Genomic DNA, 22,355 nt, shown 5'->3' on the forward strand with positions numbered 1-22,355 from the left:
GGAGCGGGGGGGGTGGTGGGATGAACTGGGAGATTGGGATTGACATGTATACACTAATATGTATAAAATAGATAACTAATAAGAGCCTGCTGTATAAAAAAAAATAAAATAAAATTCAAAAAAATAAAGTATCTGCTCAGATACTTTAATTAGCAGCTCTCACATATACAGTCAATACAAAAACAGTCTTTGGTGCTCTAGGAACCTATAGAAGAGATAACATCACACCGAGAAATGCAGTTAAGTTGAAGCTTGAAAGAGATCATATGAAAAGCATCTGGCTTCTGCCTTAACTTGTCCTAAGTTAAAGAAATAAACAAGCTATCTGAAGTAGCTGCCCCTAAGGCAGGAGAATAATAGACAGAAATAGGCTAAAATAATCATATGGTAGCTTGGATTTTTTTTTTTTTTTTTGAGAGTTATGTTTTCTTCAGCGGAAATTTTTAGGACTTCAAGCCCGGGAGGCAACATCTCAAGTAACCCTGAGAGAACTGGGTAGCTTGGATTTTTAATTTTATAAGATAAGCAGTGGATTTGCTATGTGTTTTTTTTTTTTAAAGAGATTTCAGGATGGCAGAATATTATTAAAAGTTATTGCAGGTGAGGAGTGGAGAGGGTGGGACAGTTATATTTCACTTTAAAAGTTCTCTTTTGGGCTTCCCTGGTGGCGCAGTGGTTGGGAGTCCGCCTGCCGATGCAGGGGACACGTGTTCGTGCCCTGGTCTGGGAAGATCCCACATGCCGCGGAGCGGCTGGGCCTGTGAGCCATGGCCGCTGAGCCCGCACGTCCGGAGCCTGTGCTCCGCAGCGGGAGAGGCCGCAACAGTGAGAGGCCCGCGTACAAAGTTCTCTTTTGCTTGAATTTTTATAAAATCACCATTTTTTTCTACAAATAGCTTTAAAGAGAGTGACTGAATCTCTTTTGTTAATGGAGAAAAACAACACGTCTTATGGTCACTTAAAACTTTAATTATTAAAACCATGTTTTAATTCTCAGAGTTACTTTGCCATATGTGTTTTATCCCCACATGAAGAAATTGGGGCACAAAACAGAAGATAATTTGTCTAAGGCACCAGGTTGGTGATGAAGCCAGTACTGAGACTCGAGTCTCCTGTATCGTATTTTTTGTTTCTTTCCTTTTTTTGGGAAGCATAGTTGTTTTACAGTATTGTGTTAATTTCTCCTGCACAACAAAGTGACTCAGCTGTAAATATATATACATTTTCATATTCTTTTCCACTATGTTTTATCATAGGATATTGGATATAGTTCCCTGTGCTACGAGTCTCCTGTATTTTAGTTGAATTATATTTTCTTACTAGATTCTTCTGGTCTTCAGGTGCTAATTAAATTCTTCTCTGAGAAGAAAACAGCCATAGGAATCTGAAAGTTCCCAGAATTTTATGTGGAATGAACTCCCCTCACCTCAGTGTTCTGTTCAAATTTCAACTATATAAGTAAACTTTATTAATATATTTTCCTCCATGATTTGTTAAAATTTTCTTCTGTGTTTTCAAAACCAGTTTCTGATTTGCCATTTATCATAACCAAGATGTAAAAGCAAAAAGATTTTCTTAGGACTCCAAGATTTTTTTTTAATAAATTTAAAAAGGCAAAACAAAACACAAAACTTTATAGCTGAATCACATGTGATCCATATGTATTTTTTAAGATAAATTTATTTATTTATTTGTTTTTGGCTGCGTTGGGTGTTCGTTGCTGTGCATGGGCTTTCTCTAGTTGCGGCGAGCAGGGGCACATGTAATGCCTAAAACATATAATACCAGGCATGTTTCTAAATGCTTGGTATATATTAATGTAATCAGTCCTCCCACCAAGCGTATGGGGCATCACTGCTCTCACTTTGTAGACGGGGTTAGGGGTGAGGGTTGCGCTGTGGCACAGAGTGACAAGGTGACGTGTCACCACCCACTGCCCGAGAGCTGCAGGGCTGGACTTGAACCCAGGCAGTCTGCCAGCTGCTCTGACCACTGTACTCTAGCATCTCTCTAGAAGGCAAAGCTCTGGGGTTTACAAAATCTCCGTTATTCCAGGTGATTCTCTAATAGTCATTTTCAAACTTTTCTTTGGGTTCACAATTTGGCCAGGATCACCTACGTTTGAGGGACCAGGTCTCCGGGCTGCAGTGATGTGCACCTCTGAGCACTCTGGATTTAAACAATGCTATTCTCCTTGTTCTCCTAGCCATCGGATGATTTTTAGTTCCTTATTTATTCTCATTCACTCAGAAACCAAACTTGAAATGTACTAAGTGCGAGATGAAAAGAGTGTTTGGCGGGTTTCAAAATTCAGCCCAAGGCTCCTGCGAACGTGTAAGCTCAGAGTTTCCCTCCCACAGGTTCCCTGCAGCCCCTCCCCTCTGTTTAGAAAGCAGGTGATCCCAGTGAGGGCCCCATCAGATGCAGATTTCTGGTTCCAAGTTAAGGTGTTGTTTTCCTTTGCGCATTATCCATCACCTAGCCTTGAGCTATCTGGAAGGACCCTCCACCTCCAAAGAGAAGGCACTTCATTTTCACACCCACCTGGCTAGTGATGAAAGCAGGATAAGAGGTCCTTGAGGGATCAGATATCATGTGACAGACCTTTAGAACAAACATTCATGGAGGCCCTATTTTGTATAAGCAATTGCAAAGAGCAGTCTCCTCCCAATAAAGGGTGGTAGACATCTTAAATCCTGCTAATGAAGTTGAACAGTGAGAATTGGGACAAGGCTGGGGGGAGTGGGAGACGCTGGCTAGGGGAAGGTCAGTTTGCCCTGATTCCAAACAAATTTAGCATGCCTGTGAAGGAATTGCCCTTCGCTTTCCTCCACTGAGATGTCTGTAACCTGGCCCGTGGTATTCGGGTTATTCAGGCTAATGTGAATAACCTAAGGCTTTTGTTTAGAGCTTGCAAGTCACTGTGCTCAGTTTTCCAAAAGAAGTTTCCATCCTTGGCCTGGTTAAACTCACCGCCCCCCATGGCATCAGGCACTTGACAACATGGTGAGAACTCTTCAGGTCTTAAAAAGTCTCTGGTTGATCTGACCTGGGCTTAAAGAAGTCATTCATCATTCTTGGGAACGGTGGCATTGAGTCCAGGAAGACAGCCACAGGGGGCCTCAGGGGGCCTGCCCTCTCCTACCACCCCTGCTCCAGGCCTGGGCCGGCTGGTTCACTCCTGCAAATGTTAGGAAACGTGAACTATTAAAAATGCAGACCTGGAGGAATGGTCCCGGGATGTGACTCACTCTAGGTGACTTGTTTCAGTGGTGGTTCCCGTGGAAACCTGTCATACCTGTTCCAGCTCCAGTGACCCTTCTGCCCTGTGCCAGCTCCTGCCCCAGCACTTGGTGAGGCATGACCACCACCACTGGCCAGAGAGGGAAACCCAGGGGCTCCAGCCGTGCACAGGGCAGAGGTCCCAGATCTTGGAAGCTGGTTGCTTACTTTTAGGTGGGTTTTAATTTGCCCCAGTGAGAGGTTTCTTAGTTGTGTAGGGATTTGGGTATTTGCTAAAAAAAGAACTGCTGTCAATGTTGAGTGAACGAGTGTGTGTGTGTGTGTGTGTTTGCTTTTTCCCAGGTCTGTAGTTCTCCCCAACTGCATCTTATTGATTCTCACCTGTTGTTTGCTTGTTACCGTTTTGCTTGTTCAGGTTCATTTTTTCTCAGGGTTGATGTACCACCTATGTTCAATTGCAAGGCAAAAATTGGTATTGTGAACCTGAGTGAATCCTGAAACTGCTTTCAAATAGAAGTATTTCATGTTTACCACAAATGTTAATAGGACTTCTTTAGGTGGAAAAGAAATGCAGGTTTTAGTCTGCCAAATCTTGGGAATCACTGAATCGTGGAACTTTCTTTTTTTCCTCCCTTTCTGTTATTTAGTAAAAATAGGAAGAAAACTTTTACTGATGATGAATTTTGGAACGATCCCACCCACTTTTGAATAAGTTATTCTCATGTTTGATGCTTCTCTTGGGAGACCCGTAGTCTCTCTCCTTGGGAGGCAGTAAGGGAACCTCAGTAGAATGAAGTACGTATCTGTCGTTTTCTTGAAAGTCAAAATCAGGTCTTCTAGAAAACGGTCTTGTAACTAGAGCCAGAAATGATGAAATTAGTAGGTTTAAAAAATGTTGTTATGGATTCACAGAGATAGAGGAGAAGACAGTTACGTGGTGGGCAGGTGGAATGAGTGAGCTGGACAGCTCTGTGCTTGGATAACAGAGCCAATCATCTCGCTTTGCTACCCACTCCTAAGCCCCTTCCTCCTTGGCCTCTCCAGCTTTTCTGTCTTTGCTACTTAAAATCCTCCTCAAAGGCTTCTCCTAGTCTGTACTTTTTACGTGCAAAACCTTTTCACATCACTTTTAGAGTCTTTTTTTGGGAAGCTCAGTAAAATCATTCTCCTGGATTCTGGACCTACTTCTGAGGGCTGTGTCCCTTTATCTATGATATCATCAGAGCCTGGGCACTGGATCAATATTTTAAAATTTTTTATTATTTTACTTTTGGATCAATATTTTATTTTTTTTTTAAATTTGTTTATTTTATTTATTTAATTTTGACTGTGTTGGGCCTTCATTGCTGTGTGCGGGCTTTCTCTAGCTGTGGCTTCTCTTGTTGCGGAGCACGGGCTCTAGGTGCGCGGGCTCAGTAACTGTGGCTCGCGGGCTCTAGAGCGTGGGCTTCAGTAGTTGTGGCGCACGGGCTTAGCTGCTCCGCAGCATGTGGGATCTTCCCGGACCAGGGCTCGAACCCGTGTCCCCTGCCTTGGCAGGCGGATTCTTAAGCACTGCGCCACCAGGGAAGTCCCTGGATCAATATTTTACACTATATCTAACAAAGCCCTTTGCGTCCGTTGGTTTATTTGTTTTGGTGTTTAGCCAGTATCAAAGTCTGTGGAACAAAAGACATATTAGTTACTTCAGTAAGCAAACAACGTACCCCATTATCCCTTGATTTAAAAAAAAATTCTTGTCCTGGTGCTTACTGTTGACTCTCTCAACAACAATGTGAGTAGTCCTTCCATGTCCTCACTTTCAAGAAGGACAGAGATGTTTAAATGAGCCTTGGGATAAAATTTTGATGTGATGACGACTTGCCCTCAAGCTTCTACTTTTTTGTCCTTCTGGAAAATAGAGATGTCAGTTCACGTTTTGGGGATATTATCTAGTATTGCTTAAATTTTTTAAAATAAATTTTCTCTTTTGTGAACAGTTTTCGATTTACAGAAGTATTGTGGAAACACTGCAGGGAGTTCCCACAAACCCTGCCCCCCCATCACTGACATTTTAGGTTAGTATGGGATGCTTGTTACCATTGTGAACCAAGGCATTGTTATTAGCTAAAGTGCATACTTTATACCGATTCCTTAGTTTTCCCTAATGTCCTTTCTCTGTTCCAGGATCCCATCCAGGGTCCCACGTTACGTTTAGTCACCCTGTGTCCTCAGGACGTCGTGGTGGTGGCTGTCCCTCAGACCTTCCTTGTTTCTGGCGTCCTCAGCGGTTCTGAGGAGTGCTAGACAAGTGTTTTTGTAGACTACTCCTCAGCAGTTCCTTCCCTGTGTTTCTCATGATTAGCTTAGCATGGGGATATGGTTTATAGGGAGACCCCAGAGGTCAGGTGCAGTTTGCATCACGTCACGTCTTGGGCGAACACTCTTGCTGTGACACCGCTGTTGCTGTTGACTTTGATCTCCTGCCCAAGCCGTGCTGGTCAGAATTCTCCACTGTCAAGTTACTTCCCCCACTTTCCTCACTGTGCTTACTGCAGTTAAGCTACGCTGTACAGTGAACTCTTCAGGGATCGAGGGTCACGCTTCACCTCCTTCAGGGTGGGGTGTCTGCCTAAGTTTTCTGGAGGTCTTCTGCATGAGAGGTCTCTTCTCCCCCATTTATTATTCATTTGTATCAGTATGGACTCGTGGGTATTCATTTTATGCCTTGGGCTATAATCTGATACTGACTTATTTTATTTGGTGGCTGAAATTGTTCCAGCTTTTGCCATCAAGAGCTCTCTATTGGGCTCCTTTGGCATGTTCCCATCAATGTGGGTCTTTTGCTTTTGTTTTTCAAGCATTTCCTTATTTCCTGGTACTATGGAGTCCTCCAGACTTATCTTGTATATTCCCTGCCCCAGTCCTAGAAGCAGCCATTTCTCCAAGAAGCTCTGGTTCCTCGTATTGGTGAGTGGTGTTAGAAACAAGATCTGCGTGCTTGGCATGCTTGTCGGTATTGGGGTATCATTGCTTCTAGGCTGAGAGAGCAAGGAAACGTCTGTGTGTACACTAACCTGTGTGTATACATAGATCTGTAAGCATTTCTGTATGTGAGCATCTGTATCTATACATAAACTAGATGTGAGTTCATCCTGAAATCTCCAACGATATTACCACGTTGGTTACTCTGGTGTCTTCTTCTTGCTTCTCTGTACACGCCCACTCCAGCAGTGACAAATACGACCTGCCATCCATTTGCTTAATTGTTCAGTTCAAGTGTACATGTATAGCGGGATCAGAATTGTTAACTTGCATTCCCATGGGGAACCATCTTATCAGAGTACAGTGTTCTACACAGTTTTATTTGCCTTTAATCTTACAGACTCCACTCATTTCCAAAGTTACTTAGGTCAGTACCTTCCCCCCGCTAGTCTCTCCACCCGTTGAGTGAGGTGGTTTCATTCATTTGTAATACAGTTCAAATCTCTTGTCATGGTCTGTATTCCATTCTGGGACACCCCACCTCCTAAATGATTTTTTTTAAGTATTTTAAAATAAAAACTATTATGTAAGCAAATATGATTTGGTAAGTCACATTTTACAGTACAAGTTTGTTTAATTGGTGCATAGCCTCTTTATGATCTGAAAATTCTAAAGAATAAATTATTAGAGAAGCAACCCAAAGTGATTAATTTAGCATTTATTGAACACTTACTATGGAAATGGGTAGAAAAAACTAATATACAAGTTCTGTCATCCAAGTTTATCATCTAATAAGTGTATGCATTACTTGTAAGTTGAAAGAAGCTTAAAATAACGACCATAGATAAAGTTGATGGAGAAGATATATTTTTTGTTAGAGATTTGGGAGAAAAACTTTTTATTTAACCATGTATTATTATCTTTAAAAAAACACAATTGGCATAAAGGATATCCATTTTTATATTCCATTTTATATTCTTAAAATAACATAATATTAAATTTGACAAAAGCTTTCTTTCAGTGGGACGTTTTAGGTGGTTCTGAACTCCTGCCCCTCTGCCCTCTCTCATTGCCTGAGTTGCTGCGTTAAGGCCAGGTTAACCTCTGTTGCTCCTGCTAGAAGCCCAGGGAACTCATCTATCTCTGATTGTCCAAGTAGGTAATTCCTTCGTCCTCCCTGGGATTTGGGTTGGGTCAGCGTGATTTATGCTAGTAGGTAATTTTATTCACATTTCTTCATTGTTTCAGAAGGCTGAAGTTGAGTAATGATGTCACCTTTTAACACCAGCAGGCCTATTTAACCCTACATTTGGTTTATTTAAGTTAATACCATCCGGTCCTGGCCTGTTTTGATTTTTCCGAATCTTTGAACTTTGCCCCCTCTTTCTTCTTGATAAACCTGGGGTCTGCCCTTACCATCCTGCTTGGTCTCTTGAGATTTGCAAATTACAGGTCTAATTTGGATTAGAAAAGACATTCCTGTGCATCTAAAAAAATCTCCACCCAGCTCTTACTGATATAGTCACGGAATAGACTTGAAATCACCAGTTACAGGATAGAGGAAAGATAAATCAGTGGGAGTTGTGTCTCCCTGTCATGAAACCTAGTTTTTGACCCTGAGAGTTAGGAAGCCTGACATTCCCTTGCTGCTTTGTACTTGGTCTTTAATTCCTGGTGTCGGTGTCAGGGTCCAGGCTGTTCCACGTGAGGGCCCGGCTTGCTTTGGCCTGGAGGGTGACCATGGAAATGCTGACCTGCCAGGTATTCATGTGAGTGGTGTGACCACTGACTGGATGCGTTCCCAAAATGTTCTTAATGTCCCGCAGTCACCTTCAGATCTGACTCATTTGGGGCTGTCGCTCGGTGGGGCCAGAGCTGTGGATTTGAGGCAAAAACCCATGAGGCCTCAGGAGTCAGGTTGTCATTTCTGTCTGTCTGGAAGCTAGTATAACCGCAGAGCAGGTTCCCACCCCAGATCCTCAGGGGAGAGAAAAGTGAGTTCATTCACGCTGCATCGGTCCACAACAAGAACTTTTATTACAGTAAAAACAGGTGGTCATGGTAGGAAATCAGAAAGTGGAGCAAGAATAAAAATTAAAACCTATCCCGCTCCTTCACGTCAGCTCGCTCCTCTGACACTTGTGTGTATCCTTCTGCGTATCTTAAGTCAGTATTATTATTTTTATCAAAATGACATCACACGGTACACACTGTTTTGTCAGCCAGCCGTTTCCATTTCAGTCGATTTTCTGCTCATGGCCTCTCCAAACCATACTCAGGTTTCCCCCCAATGTCCTGACTGCTGGTTTTGCAGATAAGTATCCAACCTGATGTCCTGCGTTGCACGTGGCTGTTATATCACCTGTGTGTGAGGAACAGTTTCCACTTCTATCAGCATTTGCCAGAACTGAATGTTCTGTTTCGTCAGAACTGGTGCTAACCAGCGGACTCAGATAAACACCATGAACTTTGAGGGACCTCATACATCAGACCCTAACTGGCTCTCACTGAACACTGTTTCTTGGCCAATGACGATGGGGCTTTTTTAACCCGTCTTTTACTGTAGACTCTGTCCTCCTCAGAGTGCTAACCTTCGTTCCTTAGTTAACGTAACCACCACGCCTAGCCTCCACCATCTTCAACCCCTGACTTTCCCCCTGAGAGAAGTACTCAGTAGATTTCTTTATTGCTGTGTGTTTCCTTGCCTGGCCAGGAAATAATAACTTGACTTTCTTTCTTCCTTTCTTTCTTTCCCTCCCTCCCTTCCTTCCTTCCTTCCTTCCTTCCTTCCGTCTTTCTTTTTATTGAAGTATAGTTGATTTACAATGTTGTGTTAATTTCTGCTGTATAGCAAAGTGACTCACTGATACACATATATACATTCTTTTTTATATTCTTTTTCCACTATGGTTTATCCCAGGATATTGAATATAGTTTGCTATGCCATACAGTAGGACCTTGTTTATCCATTCTATATGTAATAGTTTGCATCTACTAACCCCAAACTCTCAATCCATCCCTCCCCCGCTCCCCCTCCCCCTTGGTAACCACAAGTCTGTTCTCTATGTCTGTGAGTCTGTTTCTGTTTCATAGGTAGGTTCATTTGTGTCATATTTTAGGTTCCACATATACGTATTGGTGTTTGTCATATGGTATTTGTCTTTCTCTTTCTGACTTACTTCACTTAGTATGATAATCTCTACTAGTTGAATCCATGTTGCTGCAAATGGTGTATTTTCTTTTTCTTTGATCTCTGGTGGCCTTTGCTTTATTCTTTGAAACCTGCAATATTAAAGAAATTAATTAGTAAGCTCTCAATGCCAGTATCAGAATTATTCGGCACAATGAGTGGATCACTGCATAGGTACATTAAGTTGGGCCATTTGGAGACCCGACCTGGAGAAGGTGGCTCAGGCCAGGTGCCTGGCTTCCCCATTCCAGGGCTCACCTGATGCTAGCTTACCTGTTGGCTCCTCCCCCAGGGCTGCATGTTCCTCATGGTCTATTTTATCACATTTTCAATATGGGGGATTCTAGGTCTGTTTCCTTCTGTGTTTCTTTGAGGTTGGATAGGTTGTCTTAGAAACAATTCTTCTGACATTTGTTGATTTCCCCAGTCTGCAGGGTTGCCCACATTTCTTAGACAAAAAGCTGGATTTTGGAGCCGTCCACAACAATGAGTAGAATTCACAAGGCGTAGGCTGGGCCTCGTGTGATGTAGAATTTTCTGAGCTCATCAATGTCCAGGGTCTCAGATTTTGTCTTAAAAGCCCTTCATTTTAGTTTGACAAGTCAGTGTCTCTAAATCCTTTTTCCTTTGATGTAAAAAAATCGATTTATTTCTAACTTTTGAAGTACATATTGCAGATTGTAGAGCTATGAGTCAGGGGCTTGGGTGTCCTCTGTATCTTCATGGACACCCTGTATCCCACTGGACAAGGTGCTCACCTGCTCCAGGGTTTAGTTTCCTTCCTGTGAATGGAGGTAACAGCCCTGTGCCAGAATCATTCCTAGGATTGAAAAACAGAACCTCGTGAAAGTGGGGACTGAATGAATGCTTTATGGACTGAAAGTAATTTACTATTCTAACTTGCATTTTCTGTTATCTTTTAGAGTGAGTTATTATAAATTATCCAAGAAAGAGCTGGCATGGCTCCAGTTGTGGGGGAGATGAAAAGCAGAGGCAGAACTTGTTCTGGTTCTAGCCTCTTTGGTTCAGGCTCTGCAGGGCTTTGAAAACCTTTGTGTCTGCCCTGCAACAGAGCCGTCAGGTTCCCTTGAGGAAGGTCCAAGTGCCAGAGAGCCATCTATTGAGATCACTTTTCATTACACGCGGAACATTTTGTATTTAAAATAGTGAAAGTATGGAATAAAACATGTCAGTAGGAGAGAATAGCATTAATGACAGTCATGATTATGATGGTAATGGCTAATTTTGTGTGTGTACTAACGATGGTATCGGGCACTGTTCCAAGGGCTTTACGTACATTAACTCTTAATTCTTATACTGGCCTCATTAGGCCAACACTATTATAATCGGCTAAGCTGGTACTTCTTTTTTCTGTTTCTGCTTTATCCTTTTTTTTTTTTAACGTCTTTATTGGAGTATAATTGCTTCAAAATGGTGTGTTAGTTCCTGCTTTATAACAAAGTGAATCAGCTATACATATACATATATCCCCATATCTCCTCCCACCCTCCCTATCCCACCCCTCTAGCACCGAGCTGACCCGCCTGTGCTATGTGGTAAAATACACATGACATACAGTTTACCATTTTAGCCATTTTAAAGTATACAGTTCAGTAGCACCAAGTACACTCACATTGTTGTACAACCATCACTACCATCCATGTCCAGAGCTGTTTCATCTCCCCAAACTGAAACTCTGTCCCCATCAAACACTGACTCTCCGTCCCCCTCCCCCAGCCCCTGGAAGCCACCATTCCACCCTCTGACTCTATGAATATGACTACTCTGGGTGCCTCAAGTAAGTGGAATCATACAGTATTTGGCCTGTTGTTGTTGGCTTATTTCATTCGGCAGTGTCCTCGAGGTGTACCCATGTTGCAAAGTGTGTCAGAATTTCCTTCCTTTCTAGGCTGAATAATGTTCCATTGCATGTAGAGACCACATTTTGTTTATGCATCCATCCATCAGTGGACATTTGGAGTTGTTTCCACTGTTTGGCTGTTGTGAATGATGCTGCTGTGAGCATGAGTGTACAAATGTGTCTTTGAGTCCCTGCTTTCAGTTCCTTTGGGTATAAACTCAGAAGCAGAATTGCTGGATTATATGGCAATTCTACATTTAATTTTTGGAGGAATCGCCATTCTGTTTTCCACAGTGGCTGTACCACTTTACATTTCCACATGCAGTGCACAGGGGTTCCAATGTCTCCACATACTTGCCAATACTTATTATTTTTTAGGCTGGTAATTCTTGATAAATACCTAGAAACTTGATGGAAATGGAACAGAATCAAAGCAATATGGTATTCATAAACACAAATCTTTACAGTTTCATCTTTGGGCAAGGCATAACTTTAATGGCTGATTCTTTAATTTCTTTAGATATTTGACTGCTGCTGTAACCATTATTTTTAATTAATTAAGACACCTTCAGGGCTTCCCTGGTGGTGCAGTGGTTGAGAGTCTGACTGCCGATGCAGGGGACACGGGTTCGTGCCCCGGTCCTGGAAGATCCCACCTACCGTTGAGCGGCTGTGCCCGTGAGCCATGGCCGCTGAGCCTGCGCGTCCGGAGCCTGTGCTCCGCAACGGGAGTGGCCACAACTGTGAGAGGCCCGCGTACCGCAAAAAACAAAACAAAACAAAAACCACCTTCAGTATACTTGGGAGAAAGACACAAGGTTTTAATGCTAAAAGTGGCTTAGATTAACTTTAATTATTACTCCTCCATAGACTGAAGAGAGCTCTGTGACTTCAGGCAGGGAGTTGGTCTCATTCATGTGAGACACTAACTATTTTGAAGTCAGAGCTGAGCATAGTTTTAGAAAAATGAAAAGTTTAACAAAAAAGACATTAAAAGGTTTGAAAAAAAGATCCAAAAGGCTTTCCAGACATCAAACAGCTCTTACAGATCAGTTGACCCAAATGAAATAGCCATTATTTCATTATTCATGGGTGAAAGTCAAGAGAAAAGAGAATGAGACTTCATGAACAGAGAGGCCCTATTCCAGGAGGTTTGCTCACCTGGATGCTGGGTATGTATTTTTAAGGCATTTGATCTGTGGTATTTAAGCCCCTCTGAGATGGGGACCTCTGTTGTGAATTATTTCAAATCATTCTGCAGCTCATTATTGGCCGTCGAATTCATAAGTGCCTCTTAGACACCTTGCCCACTTCCTTACTGAGTTATCTTTATGTTTCTTATTGATTTGGAATTCTTATGTTCTTGGCCCTTTGTTGTTTATGTATGTTGCAAGTATCTTCTACTCTCTGGCTTATATTTTCATTCACTGATTTGTGCCTCTGATAAGCAGAAATTCTTATTTTTAATGTAGTTCAATGTATACAACCTTTTTCTTTCATCATTTGTGTTCTTTGTGTATTTAAAAACATCTTTCCTTACCACAGGCCATGAAGCTACCCTCCTGTGCTATCTTCTAGACATTTTATTGTTCTCCTTTCACATTTTGATCTAAAATCTTTTTGGAATTTAGTTTTAGACCTGTTGTGAGTTGGGGTTGAGTATAATTTTTCTCATATGGATGTACCATTGCCCTGGCACAATTCAGCGGGAATACTGTTACCTCCTCACCCCCCTCTGCAGTGCATTCCTTCCCAAATATCAGCGGTTGGATATATGAGGGTCTCTCTTTGCCTATTGATTCTATTCCACTGGTCGTTTTTCCTATCTTTGTGCCAGCATCACACTGTTTTGATATTGTAGTTTCATAATGAGTCTTCATATCTGGTAGAGCAAGTCTTTTCACCTTGTACTTCTTCAAGATCTCGGCTTTTCCTAGTCCTTAGCCCTCTATTTTAATTAGTTTCTCAAGTTACACACACACACACACACACACACACACACACGCGATGGGGATTTTGACAGGCATTTCATTTAATCTGTGCAGGATTTGAGGGGAAGAATTGACATTTTTACAGCATTGAGTCTTCTAATCCATGAACATGGTATACCCCTCCATTTATTTATCTCTTCTCCAATTTCCTTGAATAATGTTTACAATCTTCTGTGTAGTTGTCTTGTGCATTTCTGTTAGAAATATACCTAGCCGCTTGATGTTCTTATGCTATTGTAAATGGTATGTTAAAAATATTTTCTAGCTCCTTTTACTGATTTAGAGAATTATAATTGATTTCTGTCTACTGACCTTGTATCCAGCAACCAATCTTACTTGTTTTTTTTAAATCTTTTTATTATAAAAGCTTCCAAGCATATACAAAAGTAGGTAGAATAGTATAGCAGACTCCCTAGACATCTCACCCAACTTCAACCATTTTCAAATCATACAATCCTATTTCTTTTACCCACCTCCTTTTTCCAAAACACACAAAATATTTTCTGGGAAGTACGCCCCTGATGTCCTACTATTTCACTTGTATCTATGTCAGAATTAATTGAATTTATTAATTCTAAAACTGTACATGTAAATCCCTTTGGATTTTCTTCACACAAAGTCATTATTTGTAAATTAGATTTGTGTTTCTTACATCCATTACATATACATTTTACCTACTTCTTTTCCTTGCCTTGCCATCCAGTTTAGACCACTTTTATAGCAGAAGTAGTGATAGCAGGCGTCCTTGTCTCGTTCCAATCCCGGAAGGCAAGCTTTCAACATTTCACCACCACGTCTGGTGTTTGCTGTAAGGTTTTTGTAAATACCTTTTGGTTGGCGAAGGAAGTTCTTCTCTATTTTTAGTTTGCAAAGAGTTTTTATTGAGAATGGATGTTGCATTTCCTCAACATTTTTTAATGCCTATATCAATATGTTCATATGAGTTTTCTCTTTTATTCTGTTAACTTAATAATTATTTAATTTAGTGATTACTTGGTTGACTAAGTGAGTTTTGAATCTAAAAAATGCTCTTGCATTCACGGGATATGCTTAGTTAAGTGCAAAGTATTATTTTTCCATATTGCTGGAATGAGTGTATTAATATTTGGTTTAGAAAATTATGAGTGAGATGGCTCCGTGATTCTCCTTTTTTATAATGTCCTTGTCATTTTTTTGGAATTGAACTTATTCCAGCCTCCTAGAAAAGAGTTAGGGGCGTGGAAGAGTTCATGTTTAGAAGGTTTCAAGATACGAAAGAGCACAACGCAAGAATTTTTCATTTCCTTCTGGAAAGCATGGAGGCAAAGCACGTTCTTGTTGTTCTTTGTCTTTTAATCAAACCTTGAGAGGTAGTGGCTGACTGTGTCCGCCTGTGAAATAGCCTCTTGGGAATGCTCTAAAATCTTCAGAAAAACAGATCTGCAAAACTCCTCATGCCGGTGTCCTAGACCTCACTTTAAAGCCCAGGTCTGAAGATGCTAGCGTGTTGAATATGCCCGCGATCGCTAGTTGAAGACTCCAGCAGCGTGCACACGTGGGGCAAGACTTCAGCATAATTTAGTACTTTCTCTCCCTCGGTCAGGACTGAATACAGATCTATTAAATACCTCAATATTGGTTCTTTCTTAAAAATTGCGGTAAAATACACAAAACCTAAAATGTACTGTCTTAGCCGTGTTCAGGCGTCCAGTTCATGGTATGAAGTGCCTTCACACTGCTGTACCACCGTCAGCACCATCATCTCCAGAACTTCTTCATCATCTCAAATTGAAGCTCTGCGCCCATGAAACCCGAACTCCCGTTCCCTCCTCCACCAGCGCGCCCGGTACCCACCATCTACCTTGTGTCTCTCTGAATTTGACTGCGCTAAGTACATCATTTAAATGGAATCGTTAAGCGTTTGTCCTTTTGTGACTGGCCCGTCTTATTTGGAAAAATATCCATGAACAACAGAACAGATTCTGGCTTGTGGAGGGATTAAAAGTTTGATGTAGGAGCATTATTCCAAATAATGATCACATTTCCTGTTATTGTTGTATCATAAAGCCAGTAGTTTTCATTAATGACTTGTAGCATCTAGGGCAATGGACCCAACGGTAGCATGCATTCTGAATTCTCACTTTTCTAGTGTAGCCAAAAAGTAAAAGTAGGAGCTGTGGAGTCGGACACTGCTGAGAATGAATGGAGCTCTGTGGCTCAGTCGCTGTGTTACCCCGAGCCACCGACTGCCCTCTCTGTGGAGTAGGCTTGATGCTGCAGCACTTAGTGTCGTGTGGTCACTGTGGGATGTGGAAAGGGCCTCCTCTGGTGCCCTGCGCAGGTGACCTCAGAGGGAACGACGTGGTGCCCCCGACCCTCACCCTGGAGGCTCCCGAGCTGGAATTCCTGCCCCCGGCCCCCATCCGCAGCAGGGGCCGGCTGGGGGGTGGGGAGCCCGGCCGCTGTCAGTATCAGCCCTCGACAAGGGTTGTTATTTTTCCTGTCATGTTTGTTGGGGTCCAGCTCAAGTTTGTTTTTCTTGCAGAAAGGCAGGAAGGCCAATTTGGAACACACACAACTCATGTCATCGGCGGTGGCTCGCCCAGTGCCTGGCATTGGCTCCCTGACAGTTAAAAGGCGCAGGGTGGGCGAGCCCAGCAGCCAGCCCCAGGAAGAAGGAAAAGGAGGGAGAATGTGAGATGCTTATCTGCTCAGGCCTGGGGGGCCCCATTCTTCTCCCCCTGCTCCCCACCCCCCCGGGGACTCCTGGCCTCAGCGCCACAGCCTCCCGCCCGAGGCCTCCACGCTCCGTCCACCTCTTCCTCTCGCTGAATGCCCGAGGAAGCATCCCACCCTAAGGAGGGGAAAGTCTGCATCAGCAGAGATCCACACCACAGCCTGGAGGGAGGCAAAGGCAGGAAGAGGGAGAAAGAGCAGTTTCCATTCTGGACCCAAGACAATCGTGCGGTTATTTGAGAAGAGCTTTTGGTGTTTTTCCACCCCAACTTGAGTAGTGAGCGTCGGGAGTCTCCTTAGAGAAGCTTCCACCGCCTTTCAGTGTTAGGGTGTAGGACGGAGTGATGCTGTTGGGTGTGTGGAGACCTGATGGGTGTCGTCCAGTCCGAGCGGGTAAAGGTGCTGGCTGCTCCAAGACCCGACCACAGCCTCACAGCTTAATGAGGGGGCAGCTTCTTCCAGGGCTGGTGTAATTACAACGGGGTAAAATTGGAAATTAAAAAATATATATAAGCAATGAACACTTCTAACGTATGTCCTCAGTAACTAAGGCTCCCTCAGTCAATCTATTAACAGATATTTTGGGGAGTCTGTACTTCCAGGGTATTTAGCTCCTGGAAACATCTGTTTTCTCATCTGTAAAATGGCAAATGTTAGGGTTTGCTTTGCAGGGTTTTGAAAGGATCAGAGAGACCATAATTCCGAACATCTAGTAGTCTCCCAACAAATGACAGCCATTTTTATGATTCCTATGTGCTCATCCCTTTAAAAAAAATTATGTTGGCTGCAGTTAGAAGAGAAGCTAGAATCACGGTTTTAGAGCAATCTTTGGAAAATCACACTTCACCTGGTGGTGTAAGATCAGCACATTAAACATTCAAGAAGTATTTGTTGAATAAACTAACACCTTTAGGGATATTTCTCTTTTGCGTATTTCGTCTTCCAACTACGCAGTAAGGCAGCAGCCTTGTTTTTCATTTCCTTGAGTAGCGAGCCTCGGGAGTCTCCTTAGAGAAGCTTTCACCGCCTTTCAGTGTTAGGGTGTAGGATGGAGTGCAAGAATTCTGTTGTGTTGAAGTTTCTGTTTAAATGGGTTCTACATGCAGTCCTTAAACACGTTTCACTTGCTTATCAAGCCGTTCACGAATCCTTCACCAGATGCGGTGGATCACGTGTCCAAAGACGGCTGCAGCTGTATCCCACACCCCGCAGGGCTCTTGTTCGGTGTAACCAGTCCCTCATCAGGAGATGATGGCTGTTTCTCATCACTTGGAATCCAGGCTGGCCCTGCGACTGCTTGGACCGATGGATAGCCGTGGACGTCGTGTTCTGGGGCGGCAAGCCCAGGCATGAACAAGGAGGGACAGTTTCTGTCTTTCTGTCCTCGGAGGTCCAGGAGGTCAGCAGTCTGGCTACCAGCTAGACCCTGCAGAGAGGGACATGAAGAGGGAGAGGGCCCGAAACTGTATCGAAAGAGAAGTCCGGCGGTTCCACGTCCCAGCTGAGCCCAGACCCTCGCTAACCTGCTGCGCGCATGTATCCACGTGCAGGACCACAGGAAAGACAGAGGAAGAGCCACCTGCCCAGCCCAGGCTGCAGAATCAAGAGCAAATAAATGGTGACAGTTTTAAGCTACTAAGTTTCGGGGTATTTTGTGATGCACAACAGATAATCAAAACATCAGACAAACTAATGTTGAACCTCTGTTGGGTTATTTTCCGATGCTGAGTGAGAATGGTTTTTGGTTCATACAGCTTGAGTTTATAAGTACGATCTTGTGAAGAGTGTATACTTGACAGTTTTATAAGTGCTGTGTTTTTCTAGATACACCAATTAGATCATTCTTTCTTCTGTCTCCATTTCTTTCTCCTGGTCATGTTACCTTAAGTTACAGGGTATTTTCGACGTGTTGGTCCCAATTGATCATAGTAAATATTAGCCACATTGAGATTATTTAATGATTGTTTCTCTATTTAAATTATTTGGGAGTATTTAGTACCTATAAGCCCCCTCAAAGTAGAAGATGAAATTGCTTTGTAATTTTTCTGCAGAAGTTGGAAGTGAATTTGACTTAATAACTTAGTGAATGGTGCATTTATCATTGTTTTCTTTTCTTGTCTTATTTTTGTGATTGTGGTTAAAATACACACAGAATTTACCATCCTCTTACCCACTTTTAGGTGTGCGGTTCGGGGGCATTAAGTACATTCACATTGTTGTGCAAAGCATCACCACCATCCTCTCCAGAACTTTTTCATCTTCCCAAACTGGAACTCTGTCCCCGTTAAACATTAACTCCCTGTTTCCCCCTCCTCAGCCCCTGGCACCCGCCGTCTACTTTCTGTCTCTATGAATGTTACACTCTAGGGACCTCACGTTAATGAAGTCATACAGTATTTGTCCTTTTGTGACCGACTTATTTCACGTGGCATTAACTCAAGGTTCATCCATATTGTAGGATTCATGTTCTCCTCCTTTTAAAGGCTGAAGAGGATTCCGTGGTATGGATGGACCACATTTAGTTTGTCCATTGTCTATCAGTGGGTGCTGTGTTTCTTCCACCTCTTAGCTATTGTGAATGATGCTGTTATGAACATGAATGTGCAAATATCTCTTTGAGTCCCTGCTTTCAGTTCTTGTTTTCCTCTCAATTTTTATTGAGGTATAACTGACAAATAAGATTGCATACATTTCTTGTTTTTCTCTTTGAAGAAAAAGCATTTTATACTTGGTTTCTGCTTCCCATTGACCTCTCACCGGTTTTTGGTTTTGTTTTGTTTTTGTATCAACACATAGTTTATTCTATAGCACTTTATAAAGGTAAGATATTGAAGTGAACTTATTAATATTTAACTTCATTAAAATTTTTTTTAATCACTGAGTTTCTTTGACACCCTGAGCTAGTTACCTTACTTCTCAGAGACTAGGTTCCTCATATGTAACAGTGGGTCACAAGACCCGGGTATGGCTGGTGGTGAGGATGGAATGAGCTGACGTGTGTAAGGGGCCGGGCACGCGGTAACGGTGCTCAGTCGGGTTAAGTCCTCTTTCATCCCCTACCCCAACTTTATTCAGGTGTAACTGGCAAATAAAAGTTGTGTATGTTTAAGGTGTGCAGTTGATGTTTTCGTGTATGTATGCATTGTGAAATAATCACCACGGTCAAGCTAATTCACACATCCAGTTCCTCACAAAGGTATCTTTTGTGTGTGCGGTGAGAACTCTTAACTCTCAGCAAATTTCAAGCATATAATGCAGTACTGCTAATGATAGTCACCTTGCTGTACATTAGATCTCCAGAACTTATCCATCCTGCGTAACTGAAACTTTGAACCCCCTGACCAGCGCCTCCCATTTCCCTGCACCTCTGTCCCTACAGCTTCATTCTACTCGCTACTTCCATGAGTGACTATTTTAGATCCCACATATAAGTGATATCATGCGATATTTGTCTTTCTGTGTCTGACTTACGTCACTTCAGCATAAGGTCCTCCAGGTTCATCCATGTTGCCGCTAATGGCAGCAGTTCTTTCCTTGTTAACGCTGAATAATATCCCATTGCGTGTGTGTGTGTATACATATACATTGTATATATAGGCTTCTTTGCCTGTGAGATACATATATAGTATCCATCACATTTTCTTTATCCATTCATCTATTGACAGACATTTAGATTGTTTCCATATCTTGGTCAGTGTGAATAATGCTGTAGTCCATGTTCATTGGGAGAACAGCTATCCTTTTGAGGTATTGATTTCATTTCCTCTGGATATGAATCCCAGAAGTAGGATTGCTGGTTCATATGGCAGCTTTACTTTTAATTCTTTGAGAAACCCTCATACTGCTTTCCATAATGGCTGTACCAATTTCCATCCCACCAAGAGTGCAACAGGGTTTCCTTTTCTCCACATTCTGATCGACGCTGTTACCTTTTGTCTTCTTCACTTTGGTGTGAGGTGATATTGTGGTTTTGATTTGCATTTTCTTGATGATTTGTGATGTTGAACCTTTTCACATACCTGTTGGCCATTAGTAAGTCTTATTTTGAGAAATGTCTATCCAGGTCCTTTGTCCATTTTAAAATCAGGTTATTTGTTTTTTTGCTACTGAGTTATATGAGTTCCTGTATAAATATAGTAACTGCTTGTCAGATACATGGTTTTCAAATATTTTCTCCCATCATGTAGGTTGCCTTTTCGCTCTCGATTGCTTCCTTTGCTGTGCAGAAGCTTTTTAGTTTGATGCAATCCCACATGTCTGTTTTTGCTTTTGTTGCCTGTGCTTTTGGTGTCATAGCCAAAAAGCTCATTGCCCAGATGAATGTCAAGAAGCTTTTGCCTTATGTTTTCTTCTTCATTTATTAGTTCTAAGAGTTACTTTGCTGCATCTTTAGGATCTTCTGCATATATGATCATGTCATCTGTAAACAGGTAATTTCACTTCTTCCTTTGCAGTTTGAATGCTTACTATTTCTTTTTCTTGTCTAACTGCTCTGACTAGGACTTCCAGTACTATGATGAGTAGAAGTATTGAGAGAGGTCATCCTTGCCTTGTACCAGATCTAGTGGGAAAACCTTCCTTGATTATAATGTTAGTTGTGGGCTTTTCATACATGGCCTTTATTGTGCTGAGGTAAGTTCCTTCTATACCTATTTTGTTGACATTTTTTTTTTATCAAGACCTGGTGTTGCATTTTGTCAGATGCTTCTCCTATGTCTAATTGACGTGATCATGTATTTTTTTCCCCTTCATTCTGTTAATGGCGTGTATCACATTGATTTGTGTATGTTGCACCGTCCTCACATCCCAGGGAAAATCTCACTTGGCTGTGGTATTATGATCCTTTCACTGTGCTGCTGAATTTGGTTTGCTAGTATCTTATTGAAGATTTTTGCATCTACATTCATCGGGGATATTGGCCTTCAGTTTTCTTGTGGTGTCTTTGTCTGGCTTTGGTGTCAGGGTGATACTGGCTTTGTGAAATGAGTTTAAATTCTCACTGGTTTTTGATCTTGATTAGAGTATCCCATTTTTCTATACTTTTCCCTCTCTAAGTCCAGAAAAGCCATGTAAGTCATAAGAGAAATTTTCTTCATATGTATGAATTAATTTCCATTTCATTTATTAACAATCTACATTCCTCTTACTTCTTGCTAAAATCATGATCCTTCCCTCAATTTAATTAGTCTCCTTTCTGCTGTAAAAAGTTGATTGTGAAATTGAGAGCCTTGATACAGCGGTAGGTAATAGATGTTTCCTGTGGAAAGAATAGCCTGTGGTGCTGACAGTGAAGTAAACTATCCTTCAAACCATCACTTTAGCAGGTTCTCCTTTTCATTGTGGAGAATGGAGGGTGGTGTCGCTTTCCAGCGGGTGGGCTGGGGGGATGAGACAGTGGCCCTGGGAAAGGTGCTCTCCTGGACGGGAAGGGAGCTGGGTGGTGCAGTTCGAGGGCATACTCTACAGCGAGCAGCGAGGGCTCAGCTCTGACGGCATCACTGTGTTTGTCCACGTGGCACTATCCATCCTGGCACCTTCTCGTCCCAAGTTCAGATCTTTGGCTTCATGCTTCTTTCAGCCCATCCTGAGGTGTCCTCTGCAAGACATACAACCATCCAGACATCAGAACCTATTTAACACGAAAAGATGTAAACTTGTCAGGTTCCTAAGCTAAGTTTAGGATTATGCCTTTTATTTAGAATTCTTGGCAAATAATTTGTCTATAGGGAGAAACAAAGTGTAAGATATTAAAGACTCACATTGATGTTAAAGTACCTCCTACCTAAGTAAAGCTACAGTAGGTTTCAAGTTCATAAATGATCGTAGGGTTAGAACCTTTAAGTATCTTGTTAAAAATTCATAATGGCTGGGGCTTCCCTGGTGGCGCAGTGGTTGAGAGTCCGCCTGCCGATGCAGGGGACACGGGTTCGTGCCCCGGTCCAGGAAGATCCCGCATGCCGCGGAGCGGCTGGGCCCGTGAGCCATGGCCGCTGAGCCTGCGCGTCCGGAGCCTGTGCTCCGCAACAGGAAAGGCCACAACAGTGAGAGGCCCGCGTACCGCAAAAAAAAAAAAAAAAAAAAAAAAATTCATAATGGCTGTAATTAATGGGTAAAAAGTTTAGCATTTACGGTGTAAGATTAGTACTTAGTAGGCTACTGCAAGTTCTTTCTAGATCACGAGGCACCCTGGCTATTTGCTGTCTCAGACATCTCTTCGGTCTTTCTCCTGGAATGGATATACATGAGGAGAAGATGTGACTTCTAGATTATAGGTCACGTTTTCATAATCCTTTGCGTACCCAGTACTTTTCCATTGTATGCTGAGCATTGAGGAGGATGTATTTTCACAACTTTTAGATGATGTCACCTTTCTTTTCTTTTTTTTTTTTTT

Source organism: Neophocaena asiaeorientalis, unplaced genomic scaffold (genome assembly GCF_003031525.2).
Source record: "Neophocaena asiaeorientalis asiaeorientalis breed wild unplaced genomic scaffold, Neophocaena_asiaeorientalis_V1.1 scaffold226, whole genome shotgun sequence".
In the NCBI taxonomy this organism is placed as follows: Eukaryota; Metazoa; Chordata; class Mammalia; order Artiodactyla; family Phocoenidae; genus Neophocaena; species Neophocaena asiaeorientalis.